The sequence below is a fragment of the Scardinius erythrophthalmus genome (genome assembly GCF_964197995.2).
Source record: "Scardinius erythrophthalmus genome assembly, chromosome: 23".
Classification (NCBI taxonomy): domain Eukaryota; kingdom Metazoa; phylum Chordata; class Actinopteri; order Cypriniformes; family Leuciscidae; genus Scardinius; species Scardinius erythrophthalmus.
In genome coordinates, this window is record NC_138243.1 from 23,782,992 (window position 1) to 23,804,357 (window position 21,366).

A 21,366-nucleotide genomic window follows, 5' to 3' on the forward strand; every position below is an offset into this window, starting at 1 on the left:
TGTGATGCTGCTTTTGCTACAACCTTTAACGTGTAACACACAAAAGAAGAACCACGGCCACCTTGCCATTGTGACTGTTTACTTCATTCCTGAAAATATTGCACTTATACATATGGAGGGAGAACATAAAAGTGTTTCAGGGTAATGATTTCATGTATTAGGGAGTTTAAATAAATAATTTATACCAGAAGAAGAGAGGGACACCAAAAACGAGTCAATAATTTATACAGTAATATAAACAGAATTTATTAGGAAGTCTTAAACATCTACAGCATTTGAAAATACAAATATGCAAGAGGACAAACAAGACTATTGGGTGTTTGTGGTTTGAGTGTGTGTGCAACTGGACAGTGTGTGAAAGCAGAGTGTCAAAGGATCTGTCTCTCTTGTCCACCTCTAACGCGGGAGTGTATTTGTGTGTCAAACTCACCTGCTGAAACTACCACTGCAAACTTGCACACACATACACACTGCTTCATTTCTGCAATACACAAGTTGGGAAAAGGGTTTGAGATTTGGAACCCTTCGGGAACACACACACACACACACACACACACATATATATATATGTGTGTGTGTGTGTGTGTGTGTGTGTCTTATTTTCCAATAAAAATATTAAGACATCCTTAAAACAAGATACATTTACGGCATCAAAATTGATCAAATATTATAAAACTATATACATATATCGTCCCTCTTTGGTGCTTTTCAAATACATTTATCTTGTTTAGAGTTTTTTTTACTGGAAAATAAGGCAAATATACTGATATTTATATTGAAATTATTGTATGGCATATGTTAGTAATTAGTAAGCATATATATAATGATACCTGCAATTATTGGGATTTACCTGCAAGCTGAAAATAACATTTTATTCTACACCTAAAAAAGAGAAAAATACAGCAATTAAAACCATTAATTCAATCAATCGATACAAAAATAACATCAAATAAGTCGTAGGTATTGTGTGTGTGTGAGGATTGCTGGAGTGCTCACACAGCTTTTCGTGCAGGTAAAGGGAGCACCTGCGGCCATCGCACGGGTTAAAAGCTCTGACGGGAGGAAGACGCTCGGAGCAGCCCCAGGTTCCTCTGGAGTCCCATCGGCTGAGAGAAACCTGTGAGACAGAAGCTAATTATCCTCTAAAGCAAAAAGCCAGTTGTGGTTCAATAACTCCAGCACGCTGCCAGCCAGATACTGCGTTTCCTTGGCAACGCCTCCACAGCAGTACTGCAGACATCACAGAGAGAGGCAGGCGGTCACAGGGTACACAGGGCAGGATGAATCGGGGAGGGAAGTCTTTATGAGTGACGGGCCGTGTGGAGATACGTCCTCTAGACTGATGCAGGCCAATTACAGGCCATTACTCTCTGCTGAGATTGATTTACTTTCTTTATGTTTGGGGTCCCAGAGATGTATAAAAATAATGACATTTTTAAAATTACTTCTTATTTTCCCTTCAAATGTTTGTAATCACTCTGTCCGACCTAATCAAACCCCAGCAGGCAGATATTATTGAAGCTTTAGATGAGCACTTTTCTTTTAGAAATGTGACTGTTATGCACTATAGGGACACTGTTTCTGTTTGGGCTCAATCTGAACCTCACAAAAACACAATCAGTTGTACCTCTTCTGAAAATGCATTGCAATGCATTTAGTTTTATACCTGGGGGTATACCAATTTGATGTTTAATGCATGTTTAAAATCAGTTTTCACAAGATAAATGAGGCTCTGGGTCTCTCAGCACTTCTGGACTGGGACGATCGGCCCATTCACACCAATGACAATCTTCTAAAATGTTCTAAAAATAAAAGAATAGCAGAGTCAACACCATAAGTATATCAATAATGGCACAGAGAAACGATATGGTTGGAATCACTTTCAGAACTTTTTTTTTTTTTTTCAGCTGATGAACGATAAAAACATTGACGGCCAATCAGAATCCATCCTGCTTTAAAGAGCTTGGGCATTTAAAGCCAGGGTTGGCAAGTTGTTCAACCAAAACAATGTGCTTATGCTGCGTTCACGCCATAACTACTGTAATTTGGAAGAGATATAAACCCACTGTACGCTATAATCAAAGCGGTTTGTGACTTGAGTATATGTGTTCTTAATGGCAACACTATCAACGTGGAAATGAATCTGTAGCAGTCAGGTGGTACAGGTCAGTGCTCTTTTAGTTGTTTACTGTCATTATTATTGAAATATACATGAAATAGTTTAACGCCGTCTCTTGTGACGCTCTGAAGACTCTGCTGTGTGCGTATATGCGTTTTGAAGAAACCGTGGCTTTGGAGACGCTCTGAAGGGAGGGTGTGATTTCAAAGCTAACTTGCTACGAAAATGGCCTACCCTACCTTTAAAGGTGCAGACAACAAATCTGCAGTGCGTGCTTAGAATAAACAGAACTACATTGTGCACTGGTGTGGACGCTAATATAGTTATCGTTATTGTTCTCTGTAAACGGGCCTTAACTCTTAAAACAGCATTTTGAGATTCTATCTCCATCACATTGAGCTCTTTTTAAGTGATGAAGCTGGTTTAACCATTAAAACAACACAAATGTACACCACATAATAGAATTTTAGGTTCATAACAATAGCCCATTAAAGGCAAAGAATGGTGTGTGATACAGTGCTGGCTAAACTATAAACTGACTTATGAATGGCCTCCAATGGCTTATTGCTTTAATAAAATGGTTCAACACAGTAAAATTTATTGATAGTGAAATACGCATTGAAGCATTTTACCCTGGCTTCAAGTGTCAATTAGAATTGAAACTCAGAACTATCAGTTTTATCAAATCATTTTTAAGTAATGGCTGATGTCTGAGATGATGTCCGATATTATAACTCTACACTAATTTTGCGTGAAGTCAGAAATCAAAATACAGCACAGATTCAATTGTTTTAAATTCAACTGCTTAAAAAAGATCAATAGTATTGACAACACTATGGTCATTTCTGAATAAGTGAATTCTGTGGCATTTGCTCCGATACGTTTAAATATTCATCATTCTCTCTGTGTCTGGAAGTATGACTCTTTGTGTGTGTGTACACCTGTTATTTGTACCTGCAGTGAGAAGGGCCCACTGTTTCCTCTGACCTGAGCTGATAACATGCACAACAACAATCCCTGACAACCAATGGAAGAAAGATTCCTGTAATCCTGTAAATTCTCCCGGCTCCTGCAGTTTCTCCCGCCTGAGCTCTCAGTGCCTAATCTACTTTCAGTACCTTTATCCCAGACAAATGTTACGTTTATTTAACTCGCACACAGTTAGCGGCACACCGTCGGCAGGCTCTTTTAATTCCTCAGTGGCCAGTCTTTATCTCCTCACATTTATCACTGGAATCTTGCGGTTTATAACAACAATTATTCTATTTCAGATTATGTTTTATATTTCTAAATGTTTAGAATTTACTAGTGAACACTGTTTCTCTATGTAAATTCCTTTAATACACACTTGATATAAAGTACAACTAAACATATTCTAATTTCAGTTCATTTCTGTATTGTCCAGATATACTGTATACTTTAAAAAAATATATAAATATAACTTTTATCAGTCCATCTGTTTTATTTGTTGCAAACCTGACATCCAGGCAATTTAAACAAATAATATGGGGAAATTGTATGTAATGCTGTTGATCTTAAACTATTTCACATTGATTCATTTGTTATTCCGTCTATCTTTCTGGAAGTCTGCGTCTGTCTGAAAATGCTGGTCAGACTTATCAGGCAGAAAACGAACCATTTTTTTTGCTCTGATACACACAAATGAAACAGCCCGGTGTGCCGTCAGCCAAAAATGTAAATTTGAAACCACGTTAGTGAGGCTGAGACATCAGACCCCGACGCTTGCTGGACCATTCAGAAGTCGGGCCGTTTATTAAATAACAAAATCTTCATTCCTGGCTTGATCCAAGTCTTTGTTCCTTTTCTCATCTAGCTGATGAAATGCTCCGTGTGTGTGAGAGCGCGTGGGATGAGGGAGTATTTATGTGCTAGCTCAGATGAATAGTGTGAGCAGCACACAAGATTTTATCTGTGCATTGGCACTGCCAGCCTGTGCCGAGTGTCAGACGGATCCTAATAAAACTGTCTGACCCCGCGTTGGGCACCAGGCTGGCGCTCGCCGGTCGTGGCTGACTGCTTGGTATGCACAGAGCATGGCAGAGCTTCAGCTGTTGCTGGGAGCTTTGTGGCACAGACCCAGCCTGATTAGTTGGCATCCGCCATTGTTCAGAGCGAAACCAAGCAGGGGAAAAATATAATTAGAGAGAGAGAGAGAAAGAGCAATAGGGAGAAATCAATTGTTTTGAAACTACAATTCTAATGTGGGTAATTTAGCAAAATTAGGTTTTCAAAAGTTAAACACTCCAGGGAGATAAAGAACAAAGCCAGGCGTAAGACTTAATGAGTTCACGTCTTTAAAACAGGAAGGAACCCACAGCTCCGTGCCAACCGGACCCCTTTAAACTACCATCCGTCTGCTGTTCAATGTCATTTGTGCTCAAAAACAACATTATGACACATTGAGATCCATATAAACATGGACGCCTGTGCGTGCCTTGCCTACGGATGCAATAATCTGCAAGCCTCATGTTCTGCTAACACATAGTCTGGGCTTCGCTAGGTAATAAAGTCTATTCATAGAGATGGTTTTTGTGTAAATGAAGGTGTCAGCATATGTTGGTTCAATATGTCGCTCGGTTTTTTACACAGACTTGTTTGGCTATGCATCAGACAGATCTTACATTATTGGATTAAACAAAAAAAATGACATTACATCTGGTGGATACATGAGGATAAAGCCAAGCAGACGTTTCATAATAGTGAAGGTGCCGAGATCTTCTATGAAGGGCGTTCACCGTTAAAATGGTTTTACATTTTACGTTCATTAAAAAGAAAATCTTTGTTGTATCCAATATTCCTGAAATCAAGATATTTAAAAAAGAAATCAGAATTTTCGATCGCAGGGAAGGAATAACCGAATCCCGGCCCTTCCTCTTGCTGCCAATGTGATAAAGGTCGGTTATAGATGAGTTGCAGCGGCGACCAGACAGCCAGACGAAGCGATTAACACGACGACCGTCTCCTGCACCCCTCAACCCAAAGAAAAAACATCTCAGCAGACGTACAAGATCGAGTTTTATTTCAAAATAAGAAGAAACCATCATCATTATCATGTGAACATATTGAACATTCAGTCTTTCAGACACGCCAGTGCTGCATCCTCTGGTGTCTTCCACCGTTTCTCTTTCTTATCTCTCACAGACATCCATCCCACGTCCATCTCTGTCGGGACACGTCCAGGGGATCGAGTGCTTTTGCCCTCTGCCCAGGTCCCAAGAGCTTAACCTGTGATTTTTAGCACACAAAGCTCACAAGTTAGGGTCTCAGGGACCAGGAGGAGTGCAGCGGTGTCCGCACAGGTTAGTCACACACATACACATACATGTATATATTTGCACCCTCACGTCCTCTTTTGTCCGGCGTAACGAATATTATTCTGCTAATAATGTTCGGCCTATGAAAATAAAATGTGCCTTTCCTGCCTTCATTGCACTTCTCTCAGAGTTAAGAGTCACAGACATGCAACACACAGGTATATCATGCACCAAACGCCATGCACACAAAAGCAGACAAAAAATCATCAGGTAAGAGGAAACCAGGACGAGCGGTCGGATTTAAAGCTTTCCATCGAGCGGGCAGGCAAAGCCTTTGTTGGTCGAGAAAAGCCTCCAGTCAGATGGTCAGTCTCTCTGTCTTTCTCTTTGTCCTGTGTTTCTCATCCTCAGGATCTCTGGTGAGCAGAACCGCTGGCCTCTGACTGCAGCTTCATATATAAACGTCTGTATGTGTGCGTGCGTGTGTGTGTGTGTCTGTCTGTCTGCGTCTCATCTCCCGCCACCGACTCCATTACACTGAAAAACGTGTAGCGGCAATTGATCAGCCACAATCAGAGCCGGTAAACCGGCATTGGGGCAAAATGAACAAAAAACGGTCTCCGGCTTCCACACCTCCCCGCATGACCACCCCCTACCCACCCAGACACGCATCGCCTGACATTGTTCCTGACGGCTTTTGCATTAAGTTGTCTTTTTTGTGACTTTGCGAGCGCAGACGAGATCATGCAACCTCACAACACTGACCGCAAGCAAATCCAATAGTGCACATGGCAGCCAAAACATACATGTCATTTACACTGCAAACGCACATCTAATGCACACACACACCTTGAAGACTCCCCCCACCCCACCAAATAAGCAGCATCGTTCATCCTTGGGGACGAGACGGTGTGGACACTCCCGGAAATGAGAGCAGCCGCCACGTGCCTCAAACACACACACACACACACACACACACACACACACACAAACACAAAATGTCTACCTTCAAACCTGTGTCAGCTTTGTCATCATCAAGGGGAAAAAAAAGAGAGTGAGAGAAAAAGAGGACAAGCGAAACATCCTGGACTTCGTCAGACAGTGAGATGTGACCAAAAGTAGACACTCGTGAGAACACCCTCATCTTCATCAGGACCATTGCACATCTTCTTGCCACTGTCACCCTCCTCGTCAGTCTGACACACACCTTACGCTAGCGACACACACTCACCCGCTCATCCTCCTCCTCTGGTCCGGACACCTGTCCCGGGCGTCTCTGTACCTGTACCTGGGCCGTCTATGAGACCCGCTCTCGCTCTCTCTGTGTGACTGAGTGCCAGCGAGCGGCAGATTCTGCAGCGAGAGCGCTCCCCCCCCCTCCCCTCCGTCTCTCTTCCTCCCTCCCTCTCCTCATCTCAGCTCCGCTTCCCCTCTGCACTGATCAATCCCTCACTTTCTCCGAAGGCTCGAAAAAACGCAGCCAGCCAGCAGCCAGAAATGGCGCCTCGCTCTCCACAGCGCTCTGTGCAGCCACACGACAATCTGTCTGTCACAATATTGTGACAACATTTCCACAACTGACTATGGAGGGTCATCCACCACTCCACCACCAAAGCTGCAGAAAAGTGTTTGACTGCCACAATAAAGTCATTTGTTAAAAGTAAAAATGATAATTTCATAAAAAATCTAAGGATAGGCAAGCAATACATCTTTAAAAAAAAAGAGAGATATTCAAAATAAGGCCGACAGTGACAAAAATAAGCAAAATAAGCAAACAAAACATAAAGGCATCAAAAATTAAATAATAAATAGCAATTTAAACAAAAAAGGAGGTGAAAACAAAAAATAATGAAATCAATGGCAATTTAAACAAAACGAGGAGATGAAACAACAAAATAATGAAAATATTGCCAATTTAAACAAAACAAGGAGACGAAACAACATAAAACATTACGTAAATGTAAACAAAAATAAGGAATGAAACAAACAATGAAAAACAACGTCAACTGGAACAAAACATGGTGAACTCAAAAAAGCAATATTAACAAGCAATGTTTAAAAAGTGAAAAACAATGCAAACATAATCATGCAACTGGCTGAAAGTCTCAATTTGAATCAATATAATGAGTCTCATGAGACTTGAGCCGAACAAATTTCTGCATAAATGGTTTGTAGAAAAACATGTAATTTGACACATTCAGTTTATTAGTTCATTCTCATTAAATTGGAATGCCGTACATTTCATGAATCAGGTCTAATGTACACAGGCATATATGTACCTGTATAATTATTTTTAAATGACAACGTGCACTCCCTGTGTGGCTTTCTGAGCACCAGACGCATCTTTATCTGTCTGGCAGTGGCTCTGAAGGACCTCTGACCCCTCTGCTTGCACTGGGGTGTGTGTGAGAGTCGTGACCCCATCATAGAGGGGTGCTGGGCGCCGACTGCCCACCACATACACCATTGATTACGAGCTTAATGCACAAACTCGCCACGTCTGTTCTACTGCAATGCAGAGCTCCGAACAACACACACACACATACATAAAGCGTGAGAGCTCACAAATCCACATAGATTCAGTGTTTTAAACTAACGCCACCTTGGGCTGCATCTGAACACAGGTTTGTCGATTTAAGTCTATCACGCTGTAGAGTGGAGAAGCATTTGTGAGTGTGTGTGGGGAAGGTTGGTGGGATCAGCAGGGACCGAAAGGGAATGATGGTGATCAATCAACAGACACACACACACACACACACACACAAGCAGAGTGCTGTCACCACACAGTACCAGACAGCGCACACACAAACGTAAAAGGCACAAAGAATGCTAGACAGAAGCAAAAACCATAAACCAAAACCACTACACAAAGAAGCACATATTAAGTTTGAGATCCGTCTCTAATTAAGCTCTGACTTTACAAGCCTCCAGACACACTTAGAAGAAATCTCTTATTTCTCATATTTTCGAACACAAATCCAGTAATTTCCAAATGCAATGATTAATTTAATTCACAGCCAAACATTTTTAAATTACAGTTTTACATTTTGTGAAGAAAATTTGAGTAGAAGTTGCCTTTGCAAAACTCATCTCCACTATACCAGGGGGTTGCTATGCAGTGTTCTGGGTGGTTGCTATGGCATTGCTGAGGGTGGGGGTGGGGGGTGGGGGCGATGGTTGATAGGCCGTTGATGAGGTGTTTGCTGAAATGTTTTGGATGGCTGCTAGGGTGTTGATAAGGCGTTTTGGGTGGTTGCTAGGGTGTAGCTAAGGTGTTTTGGGTGGTTGCTTACTATCTCAAGTCACAAACGCCAACCTGAAGTCTATATGGATCGGTCCCTTCTTCAATGTACATCTATGGAATTTTTTCACCCAGTTTATTGTCCGGCACTTGAAAGTTGTACGTCTGATTGCTATGAAAAAAGAAACAGCACGTCTCTCCTCAAAATGCCACAATTTAAGATGTCATTCATACCTGTAGCACAAACAAAGTGGGATGAGCTACACGTTGAACTGCAATACTTAGTGTTAGGGGTTCTAATAGCGATGCTAACTCTTGATGCCAACATCTCAAGACTATGTATCATGTGATGATGATAAACTTATAAATCCTGGAAAATTCAGTAGGGTTAAGTTTTACCCAACATCTTTCAACCATGAAAACCCAGAAGACCCTTACAGAGAACATCTTAGTGCACAGACACACGTACACAGTGTTCATGTCTGCTGAACGCAGGTCTTTAACCGCTATAACATCTCGTCTGACTGGCTAACAGCCCAGCGCAAAGGCCCCGCCCATCCGAATCAAACTCATTGATCTCTCATGCTGGGTCAGAGGTCAAATGCGTATTGACTGGAAAAAGTGTCATCAGCAGCAGCGCTGCCCTGACTCCAGACAGATCAATAGCACCTCTGTCTGCTACGCTTAGATTACTCTTATTCATCTGTCATAAATCTCAGCACCTCATCACCACAGTAACGTCTGGCTGCTCCTGATGCAGCTGTGGCCCTGTTAAGGTCGACAGCGGTCTGGGACCAGTAGGTCATGTTCATCAGTACTCTGCTCTCGTGTACAGGGGGCAAAAGGGTAGACGGCCAATCACGGACCTTCTAATCAGAATCAATGAGCAGGGTTTGGTCACACGTCTGGAAGAATCAGACAGAATTGGAAGACAAAAGACATGCCGTCTTAGATAACGGCACAACGATGAATTTAAAGACAACATAACCCAATTTATTTTCGTTGTATGCACGGTTCATCAGTGCATTATTTTTATCAATCAAAATTTTATATCAATCAAAATCTTTAATCAAAATGTATTACACTTGGACTTTTCTGTCCTGCTGACGTAACCAAGGCCACATAGGCTAGGAAATTAATACTAACCCATAATAACATAGTCTAACATGTTATGAAATGAATAAAATCCAATTGGTTAATAAAATTAAGTCCTGCTCAACATAATTTCCCGCTGAATATTGTGCACGTTAAATGGATTGCAAATGCCATTTCATGTTGTTTTTAAGGCAATCTGTGAACTACATATTGCAATACATTTTTGCACACAAAGCAGTTTATTTCTTACACATTTATTTACTTCAGAAGTGACTTGAGCTTTAAGCATAACGTTTTATGATAAATGTGTTTGCTGATAATGATGTAAAATGTAATCATTATAGCAACCCAACAACGCAAGAAAATCATGTTTGCACAAGAAATGATTCGTTTGTCTTGACACCAAAATGTAAACATATGTGCACGTTGAATAAGCCGACAGAATGGCAATAAATGTCTGTACATATAGAGCAAAATAGTGGTAACAGAAACCTAGGTGTGCTGGTCAAATCATTCACAAGCAAGACAATTTTTAAAACAATTATGATCTTATAATAGCATAATTGATGTACGATTGTGCACATAAACAAAAGCAAAAAGTCTGTTTAATGCGATTTGTCGAAACCTCAAATGACAATGTCAAAACAACAGTTCAGCAGTTGAACTGACTAAGAAAACCCTTCAGGACACTAGTGTTCTCTGCCTTTCTGTGGACCCACGCCTCACTGAAACAAAAGCTTCAACTTTCTCCTGATCAAATCCACTAATTTATTTGTTCAGCCATCGCATAAATCTAAGCACAGCTGTAACCAACGAGTTGCAGCTCGACTCGGTTGCCAGCTGGACTTGGTTTTGCTGAACCAACAGGATTTCAAGCCGGGTTCGCGCCGCTACATCTGGAAGAGTCATCCGAGAGCAGAGGTGAAGGCGGAAAAATCCCTCCTAAAATAAAAGCAGCTCGACTCCCTCTGTCAGTTTAAACAGGAAAATGTGGAAAACAAAATGACGGGCTTTCCCTTCAATTCAATGTTCCCAAAGTTCACCCCAAAATGAAAATGTTTTACTCACCCTCATGTCGAGCCAATCTCGAATGACTATCTTTCATCTGTGGAACACGAAATATGAATTTTTGAAGACCAGGACACTATTTTGAATTTAATGAAAAAAATAAATGAGGACGGAGGCTGTCAAGCTCCAAAATGACAAAAAAAAAAAAAAAAAAAAAGCATCAAAAAGGACCATAAAAGTGCTTCATATAATTCACACATTATAATCCAAGTGTTCTGAAGTCATATGATACTTTGTGTGAACAACAGACCAAAACTGAAGTTGTTTATCATTGAAAATTGTCTTAGATCATGGCAAATTCATGAGTTCAAGTAGTGACGTTTGACACAGTACATGAATAGGGGTGGGAATCACAGGGTACCTCACGATACCGTTACACAATGCATGGCTCACGATACAGCAATTCTGCGATAATCAATATATTGCTAGACAATCCTATAATGATACATCACGTTATCAGTCGAACTATGAAAACAAATTCCCCATGAAAAGGTCAAGCGCAGAGTTTTCCAGAGTTTGGACATGGCTGTGGCATCTATTATTTTACTCACACTGTTGTCCGTCATCCTGTTAAAAATCTCATTTTCTAAGGCTAGTAAACTTATTTTCGCGCTTCCCTCATTCATGTGCTGAGCGCCACCTCAAGAAGCCATGAAGTAGCTACGCTGGGAGCAGGAAATCCTATTTAGAGTGCCTTATTTTATTAATTAAAATATCGATATTTGGTACCAGAGTATCGATTCTCGTATCGCACGGAGAAGGAGAATGATATATTGCTCTATTGATATTTTGTTCCACCCCTATTCATGAATGAATCATTCTTTCGAGACATATTTTTCAACGAATCAGTTGATCTAGTTCACAGAAGTGGTCTGAATGATTCATTCCCGAACCAGTTCTTGAATTCAACTCACTGACTTGATCCAGTCAACAGTTCCCTGGAAGGGAACATTATTAGTGAATAACAACTTCAATTTCAGTCTGTTCTTCACATAAAGCATATCATATGACGTAAGATGATGTGGAATATACCGCAAGTGTCATATGGACTACTTTTATAATACTTTTTGCATCTTTTTTTAACCTTGACAGTCTCTGTCCTCACTGACTTTTGTTATATTAAAAGTGAGTTTTGATCTTTGTGTGAACTATCCCTTCAGAGAGTTTCAACTGCTGTTTTCTATAAATTAAATCCTAAAAGCCTAAACAGAATTCAGATGTAAGCTGCATGAAGATTTGGCTGACAGAGAAAGACAGCTGACACCCAACTAAAGGGGGGTGAAGTGGACTTATGCCTTGGGTAGAGAAGCAGCGTCTTTTCAAGCTTTAGAGGGGCCACGCTAAGCTCGTTCCAACCCTGTCGTCGTGTGAGAGGGGAATCAATGACGGAGACTCTTACGCTTGCCCATTGAATCCTCGTTTATTTCACTGCTCATTTGTCTGTGCTTAATTGATAGCGGTTAAATCCCTTTCACCATGTTGGCTGCATTGCTGTGGGGCCTATGTGTGCTTACAGGGGCTTTCAGGCCAGACTAAAATACTTCATGAACACTGGGCCTCACAGACTGCAGGCGTTCACGCTGGAGACCCACCAACACAAGACGCAGGACAGACATATGAGGCTGTAAACTGCATAGCTTCGAAACACCACTGAAAAATGAGAACAAAAGCTTTTAAACCCAAATTTTGGAAGAACACTTCATTAGAAAACCTTTTCTTGAGTTTTGAATGCCAAAGGAATGTCTGCTTCCAGATTCTCAACAATTCATTTAAAGGCACTTATTTTAGCTTGTGAATATTCCCATACAAGGAATTCTGCGTTTTCAAATGGTTTAATCACATTTCTTAACTACAGAATCATTTGTGGCATGCTAATTAGGCATAATCAATTCGCTTTAGGACATACAAGGCTCTACAACCACATATATACTTCATGCATGAGTTCCCAGTTTGTTTGAGTTTAATATGAGACCAAATATTCACTAAGGGTTCAAATTTGGACTCTGACCAAGGCAAAAACATGAGCCTGATGGACTTGTTCTCAAGCCACTTTTGGTTGTCTTTGCAATTTGGACAGGAGCATTGTCTTGTTGAATAACAACATCTGATCATTTCTCTTTAGATAACAACTTTTCATTTGTGGGAAGCAAGCCATTCTGCAATATACTCCTGCAGTCAAAATCATTAGACGCCTTTTCACAGTGAAATAGCGCACCAATACCAGCAGCTAAAAAGTCTCCCTACACAATAACATTCTTCCTCCATGCTTCACTGTGCTAGAGATGCATTTATAATTATTTCTCAGCATTTTCTAAGACACCACTCTGGAGCATCACCATACAACTTGTGTTTCATTGTGATTCATCACTCTACACACAACTTCCCATTAACTTTTTCTGAAAGAGCAATGGCTTTTTGAGTGCAAATTTAGCTAATTTCCTGACCAATAATTTGTGATTAAGACAATAAAAATCTTAGTGTTTAGCCTTTTTTTTTTGCTCAGGAGTGTATGTTTGAAACAGCATACTAACATACTGTTCTATTTAGTATGTATATAGTGCACAGAATGTAAATATTCTGATAACCAGATGACCTACTAGATTTGACAAAATGAACAGTTCATCAGATTACGGGGTGGAATACTGTATGCCACAAAGCAATGTGCTTGACTTGACCATCCATTTTTAGAGTTATAGAGTTATAGTTTCTATTTTATAGAAAACTGGCTTCAAAAAATACTTAATAACCGAATGCATTACAGAATGCAACTCACTCAATTAAACATGATGTGCATAATGCAGCATACAGTGTTTCCAATTTAGCGACTTTGTTGCTAGATTAGTGACTTTTCAGACCCCTTTAGCGACTTTTTTTTCCTTCAAAAAAGCCACTAGCTACAAATCGAGTGACTTTTTGGACTGCTGGCTAACATGTAGCCAGTCACTGTATCATACTCTTTTATCACTATATCATACTCCATTATATAACAGAACATTTTTTGGACATTCAGCTATATATTGTTTTAAAATACAGTATGTAAGTACGGATTAGTGGAGAAAACAGGTGTAAAGTGCCAATAGTTGGAGTAGGGGTGGGCGATATCTCGATATTTAAAATATATCGAGATATTTTTTAAACACGATATGGATTTTGACATATCGTATATATCGATATATTGTTTATATTTATAAAAATGTCGTTATTTCAAATGTAGGCGCGTTGCTCGTGGCAAGCGCGCTCATAATGTAAGAGACGCCGGCGCGACCACAACATTGCCCAACATCAAATGGCAAACGTAATGCAAGCGGAACGAAACTGCTCGTTATTGTGTGGTTGAAGGACCGTTTATCAGTTTGGACCAAAGCAGCGCGAGCCAATCGTGATCATGCGACACTGTTACTACACGGCGCTAATAAGAGATCCAGTAAAGAAAGCATTTGAATTCGCCACAGAAGTAATAACATCGCTGCTAGATCTAGTGAGAAACATTCACATTTCTCCGTTATTAACAGATCAAACAGCGCTGACGTGGAAACCAGGAGAAACATTGTGCCATGAATGAACTATAGTGTCCACAGATCAGCAACATTCACCATGGATTTACTGTAGTAACACTAACTGCAACCATGGAGGTTTGGCAAGAATAGTAGGCTATAATGCCTTCAAGTAACATTACGTCGGTTTTATTTTGACATTATGAATACAATTGCCTCAAATGTTAATCTGAACTAAAATAAACCTTTATTTATAACTACTACAATATTACATAAAATTTTTTCCAAGGAGCTGTTTTGTTTTATATGCTCCTAGAGTCAATTATAGCTCCAGAATTGCTCAAAGTAAAAAAATATCATACTTGATGATGTTAGTTTTAATTATAAAAAAATAATAATAATAAAAATATATTATTTAAAAATGTTGCAGAAGCACAAAACAGGGTTCATACACATTTTAACCAATACTTTTCCATGACTTTTCCATGACTTTTGCATGACTTTTCGGCACATTTCCATGACTATGTATTCCTGAAAATGTCAGTCGACATTATAAGAATAAAAATTTGTGTTAAAATTTACCCTCAAAATTAATACCATACATAAGGGGTGTGCAATATTGACAAAAATATGTCTCGATATTTTCAAAATTTTGTTGATAATAATTAGAAGATATTTTACTGATTGTGTTTTTGTACTGGTATGCTGGCCGGTTTAGGCCTGTTGTTGACAGCAGACTCACGAAGATATTCATATTTTTTATATTCTATGCAGTGGTTCACAGCAGTGACCGAAATTAACATTTTTTATTAAGGGGCAAAATTTGCCACCGTAAACTGATTTCCAGGGGCATTTTCACCTATATATGGACATTGTTTCTAAACGTATTTAGAGGTATGCATCACCTTTTATGTCAAATTCTAACATTCAAATTATTAAATATAATATAATACAAAATATTAGAATAACACAGTACTAATGTCAAATTAAATCATTAAATTAAAATCCATCCTTGCAGTGCAGAGGTGAGACAGAAGCGGCATCAAAACTGGCATTAGCCTACTATATTTATACTTCATTTACAATTGCATAAATAAAGCTATTCAATATTTAAATGATTTATAATTTTTTACTTTAAACATGAAACTAAAACCACCAGTAGGTGGCGGCAAGTCACTGTCTTAATAAGCGAGTTATTGGAGTCATTTATTCACCCGATTCGTTCAAACGGCTGATTCATTCAAAAAAACAAGTGATTGTTCATTGAATCGTTAAAATGATTCGTTCAAAACGCGGATTTCATTAAATAAATAAATAATCGATGTCTGTTGGACTACAACTTTATTATGAAATTCTCGTCGGCGATATAAAGTGAAAATTGACAATATTGTGTCCAAAAAGTAACTCGCAATGTTAACTTTATTGTTAATTTAACTGTTGTATAAAATAAATAGCACATTTGCAATTGTGCAAAGGAAAACGGAACTCTTGCTCATGTGATATTCTAATATAACAACATAATATGATATAAATATAAGACAAAAACTCATTTGGGGGCATAACTGCACTGACACATAACGCAGTGAAAGCAAGCATGAGAGACAAACGCGATGTCAGCTCGCACTCGCAGTGCCTCATACAGTTAAAACAATGATTACAATATCATCATAGTTCATAGACAAAATCGCACACACTCCTAAGAACATATAGAATGAACTCATAGTGAAAGCTATCCACTTTCCTGCCATTTCAATTAAATTTCTGTCAGCACCGACTTCGCCTCAGCAACATCGCAACAAGTGAATCGGGAGTGAACTGAACGTTATGCCGGTAATGCCGCCCGAAATAAGGACGTTAAGACAACGCGATTTTTTTTTTATTAAACAGTTTTTGTATTAATCACATATTATGCTGTGTTAAAAAAAAAAAAATCCATGACTTTTCCAAAACTTTCTGGGTCTTTTTATTTTTCCAAAACCTTTCCAGGCCTGGAATTTGCATTTTTCAAATTCCATAACTTTTCCAGGTTTTTTCAAAACGTACGAACCCTGACTTGTTCCATTGTGAACTGCCTACCTCTTTGCACTTCAATAAAAAAGACTTTGTGGTATTTGGCATATTTGTTTTTGTAGTAGTTTTTGGGGGGTTCTTTTTCCTGTAAAGATATCGAGATATATATCGTATATCGAGATATAGCAAAATATATCGAGATGTATTTTTTGCTCCATATCGCCCAGCCCTAAGTTGGAGCATCACGTCATCAATCGAAATTTAGCCACTTTTATAACAGGCTTTAGCTACTTTCCATTGACAGTTGGCAGTTGGCAACACTGGTAGCATACGACTGTCTGATTTTTTTATCAGACATGGATAGTCCTATTAAAAATCAATTTGCATTATACGTTATATACTGTGCCGCATTCAGGAAGTAGTGTGCTAATATTCCAATCATTCCCCACATCAACCACTTCTCCAACTCTCACAGGAAGTGGCATCAGTGGTAATTATTAGAAAGACCACTGAATCCAGAAACCAACAACACTGGTGTTGTATACTACAGTTTAGATATTTCCATTTCACACACTATTTATGTCTTGGCCATCTAAAAATCCCTACAATCCTCAATGATTCAGGGAGCAAAATTAGCCTAAACTTCATGGCACAGATAATGGGAAACGAATGTCTCATTCTAGCAGCCAAAATTTCATGTTATATATAACCCAAAGAACAAACAACTATAGTTCTCTAAATGTGGTTCAAATCGAGTATACAGATTTCCTGCTTTCTAGGCATGTTCAGAACTACATTTAGTTATTATGTTGTAAAGAATGAAAGATGCAGCTTTTCCAAGAGGGTTTTTCAGTGCAAGAGCTACAGCACAGCAGCTGTCAACAGACTAATTAAAACACTGTTGCAAAAAATATCAGAGATAAATATAAAAAAACATAAAAAGATAGATAAACCAGTTCACTAGTCAACCACTGTGACCAACCCCTGCTGTTTTTTCCACAAATATCCAATGCAGTCTGATTATAAACGGCCATCACAAGTGTCTCAGGGGAAGACAGACTGATATGCAGCAGTGATGATAAAGCACAAGACAATTTGACATCACACTCTGTTAGCTGAAAGAGATACTGGGTGGTTTCTGTGGTGGATCCTGCTGTCATTTTAGTGATGGTGTATTATATTACTAAAAATATGCTGCATGTCTTCTGTCCAACAGCAGATACGAACAACACAGTAAATGACAACGAAACTGACAGTCCTGGAGGAACAAGAAACCTTGATTATTTGTATGATTCTGAATAATCTGTGTGCTACTGCATTTATCTCTTGAATTTATGTATTTAAAAGTGGGAAAAGCAAAGATATTCTGTATTAATCCAATGCAAGCCACTTTAAAGGTTCCCACTTTGTGGAAAGAAGGAGTCTTGCTTGATGAAATGAGTGTACTCCAGGGAAAGCTAGAAGGTTGTACAGTTAACTCCCATGGTGTCATTCGAAACCATACAACCTACTACCTCAGCCTGGATGCACACGTCCACACTGCTGTTCCTCTGGACCTCCGGGAGCAAAAAACATCTTCTGACCTTTCAGAAAAGGAATTAATCTGTTTTTTTATTTGTTTGTTTTATATGATATGACGCATTTGCAAATTGTCAACATATTATCCATTTACAGCAGCGGTTCTCAAACCTTGAATGGTCCATGATATGATTTGCTCATTAAAAAATAAAATAAATAAACCCAAAACAATACATGGATTGATAGTGTTAAAGGGGTCCTATTAAAGGGGTCCTATTATGTCCTTTTACAAAGTCTTTTTTTTGGATTTTGTTTTTGGGGTGTATTAGAAAAATAAAATAAAAAATGAAATAATTCACATATTTTACATTATTACAACACCTCTTTCCCCAGTATCTCAAACGCACCATCTAGGTCCTGTTTCGATAAAGCCCCTCCTTCCGAAATACGAAATGTGCTGTGACTGGTTGGCCCAGTGTGTCATGATTGGTACTGCGTAGCGAGTGTTTGGGAAATGTCCCGCCCCTAACCATAACTGCAAGTTTTATCTGCTCAGATGTAAATATTAAGGATGACATCAATTTTGAACCTATTCGAGCCCGATTCAGACCCTGACAATGTTATCGAACTAGAGGATCATGCAGAACAGTGATCGGTAACAAAACCATGGTTCATTTTCCTATGGAGCGGTGAACTGTCTTACAGAAGCGAGAGATTACAAATGCAACAGAAAACAAGCTGTTCTCCATAAAATGTGCAGTGCACAGATAAACATTGGGGTTATAATGTTCAGGAACAGTGTTATATAACAGTTTATAAAACAGTGTAAAATACATTTTAACCACTCAAAGTTTGTCAGCCTTAGGAAGGTCAAATAAATGAGTTTTGGAAACGGGGTGGAAAAAACTGTGTCTCTGTGACATAGCGACAACACTGTCTTCTCTAACGCAGCTCAACCAGGCCTCGTCCCCCTTTTTTGCATATTCCGTAGGCGTGGATTATTTAAATGAGTAACATTGTGACTTCCGGAACAATTGTGTTGTAGTCCAAACAAGCCGTTCATTGTAGATCTTGAAAAGTGGATTCTGTTAAATAAAATATCTCCCTTTGGAGTGGACTTTGAGCTTTGAAACTTTGCATATCTTATTTATGCTCTAACAGCAACATTACACATTAGCTAAAGTTGAAAAAATGGAAAAGCATAATATGAACCCTTTAACATTAATGATGTTTCTGTCCTTATGTAGTAAAACATGCAAGTGTACGCAAAATTTTAGTTAGCAAAGTAGCAGTCTGATTCATTTCAATTAAATAATAATAAAAACGGTAACACTTTAGTTTAGGGTCCAATTCTCACTATTAGCTAGCTGCTTATTAGCATGCATATTACTAGGATATTGGCTGTTTATTAGTAATTATAGAGCACATATTAATGCTTTATTCTACATGACCTTATTCTACATCCCTAATACTAATTCCTACCCAATACCTGAACTTAACAACTACCTTACTAACTACTAATAAGCAGCAATTAGGAGTTTATTGAGACAAAAGTCATAGTTAATAGTACGTTAATAGTGAGAATTGTACCCTAATCTAAAGTGTGACCCAAAAAAACAGCAGTCTGACAACATTATGGATTGGTAAAAATGAGGCTATTAGAAATAAAATATAAACTAAGAGTAATTTGTGCACTATTAAACCTGGTAGCTGTTTTATGGTAGTTTTATGGAAACATTCTGGAATGTTTTAATGTTGTGGCCTGAAAAAATTTGAGAACCACTGCGAGTTCAAAGAGTGCGCTGAGTTCACCACAGTGACAGAGACCCACAGAATCGAGCTTGGGTTGCCGATAACGCCACAAGATCGGATCTACGGGTTTGTGACAAGTGGTCAAAGCTTCTTATGAAACCCAATCCCGGGTCATACTCATGTTCCCAACTCTTTGTGGATGAGCTATCAGGTGAGATAAACCACAGCGATATTCCCCTGCATGAACATGGAGTTACAGTAAATATAGAAAGTGGGAGAAAGACAAAAACATAATCCACTGACCTGGTTAAGTTTCAGTAGTGGTGGTGTATCTGCATATCTTCTCCTGATTTTTGTGCTGTGAAAAGAAAGAAATCACAACATTAGGAAACATCTTCAAAGTTTAGAGTCCATGACAAATGCATACAATAATTCAATTCAGCATTGTGTAGAAAACGTAAATTAAATGTAATACAGTTAACAAATTTTGTTTCCATAATATGAAATATCTCAGAGTGAAACAGGATATTTACTGAGAAAAAAGATAGGGAGGGACTTTATTTTATCCGTCAGGAATTGACTGAAAAGTGGTTTCTACAGTACAGGTTGTTGTAGGAGAGGAGATGAAAAATAAGTGGGCTTGATGATGTCATCTAAAAAAAGAAAAGTTATTTCAGAGGCAGAGCAAATTATTACATTTTGATGAATGATTACAAAGACAAACTGTTCACTGGTAAATTAAATTCAATAAGACCAGGAACAAGCATTATGAAACTATTTTAGGATAGGTACTCCATTTTAACAATCTGACACATATCTAACACAAAGGTACCAAAATAAACCATAAGATAATGCTTCACCCATCATATTTTCACTTTAATCACAGTGAATGATTAGATGGCTACACAAACACTCTGGCTTGAAAATATTGAAAAGTTTGGTGAAAAACAGCTTGTTCAAACACATCCCTGATAGAGAACGCCATGCGTGACTGTCTGTGAGATCAGGGTGAGCTTAGACAAGAACACGGTGGTTTTAAAAGACAACACACAAGCTGGTGGTAAAAGAGAGCATTTCATAATCAGCTGCTGTCCTCTGACTGCCTCACCTGCTTGCTGATGTTCACTGGACGTAAACCCTCAACTCACAGTACACTTGAGCCAAACCAAAGTGGGCGGTGGCTTTTACACCCATTCATTCGCAGAATCATGACTTTTTTTGGAGTTTCAGAAACAGTTTGAGCACCATTTTTACTCCACCTAAAACAACCTTTGAGTTTCAAAATTAACAAAAGGGAGCTAAATCAGAAAGTCTGCGGAGTCCGCCATTTTCTCAGCAAGTAAAAGACGAGAGGAAAAAAAGAGAAAGAACTCTCACTAGCATCGCTTTCCAAGTTTCTTCCTTTCTGTCCTGGCACCTTCACAAAACCTTCACCGGCGGGTCACATGATGCTGCTCGAGCCCAGAAGCATTCAGCTGATGTCGAGTAGACATCTTTTGTCTAAAATAAAACCTTTCGCTGAGCATTCCACACAAAAAATACCTTCCTGGGGGGGCTGAAAAGGGGTGGCGCTGGGAGTCATGGCAACCTTTACCTGGCACGATGCCCATCGTAAGAACAGGAGGACATAGAAATCAGCTGAATTCAAACAATGATGCCAAGGCACTCTGAAGATAAGAGAAGAGGAAACGTCTCAATATTTTAACGATGCTTTTTGAGTAATTCTTGAACGAAGCTGCACTGGAATGCAGCGAAGAGTGCATTCGCTTGCAAAAAACGCCCCATCGGACTACG

At 39.1% G+C, this 21,366-nt stretch overlaps 1 long non-coding RNA gene across 1 annotated transcript in view; it reads right to left on the reverse strand.

Annotated features, from left to right (window-relative positions):
- Positions 1-226: 226 nt before the first annotated feature.
- Positions 227-21,366, reverse strand: part of LOC308683247 — a 51,859-nt gene continuing 30,719 nt past the window's right edge. Inside the window, exons 2-5 of the long non-coding RNA XR_014029236.1 lie at positions 19,876-19,930; positions 997-1,117; positions 851-882; positions 227-481 (exon numbers count right to left, since the gene is read on the reverse strand). This is a non-coding gene — a long non-coding RNA (uncharacterized lncRNA). The remainder of the gene's footprint in view (positions 482-850; positions 883-996; positions 1,118-19,875; positions 19,931-21,366) is intronic.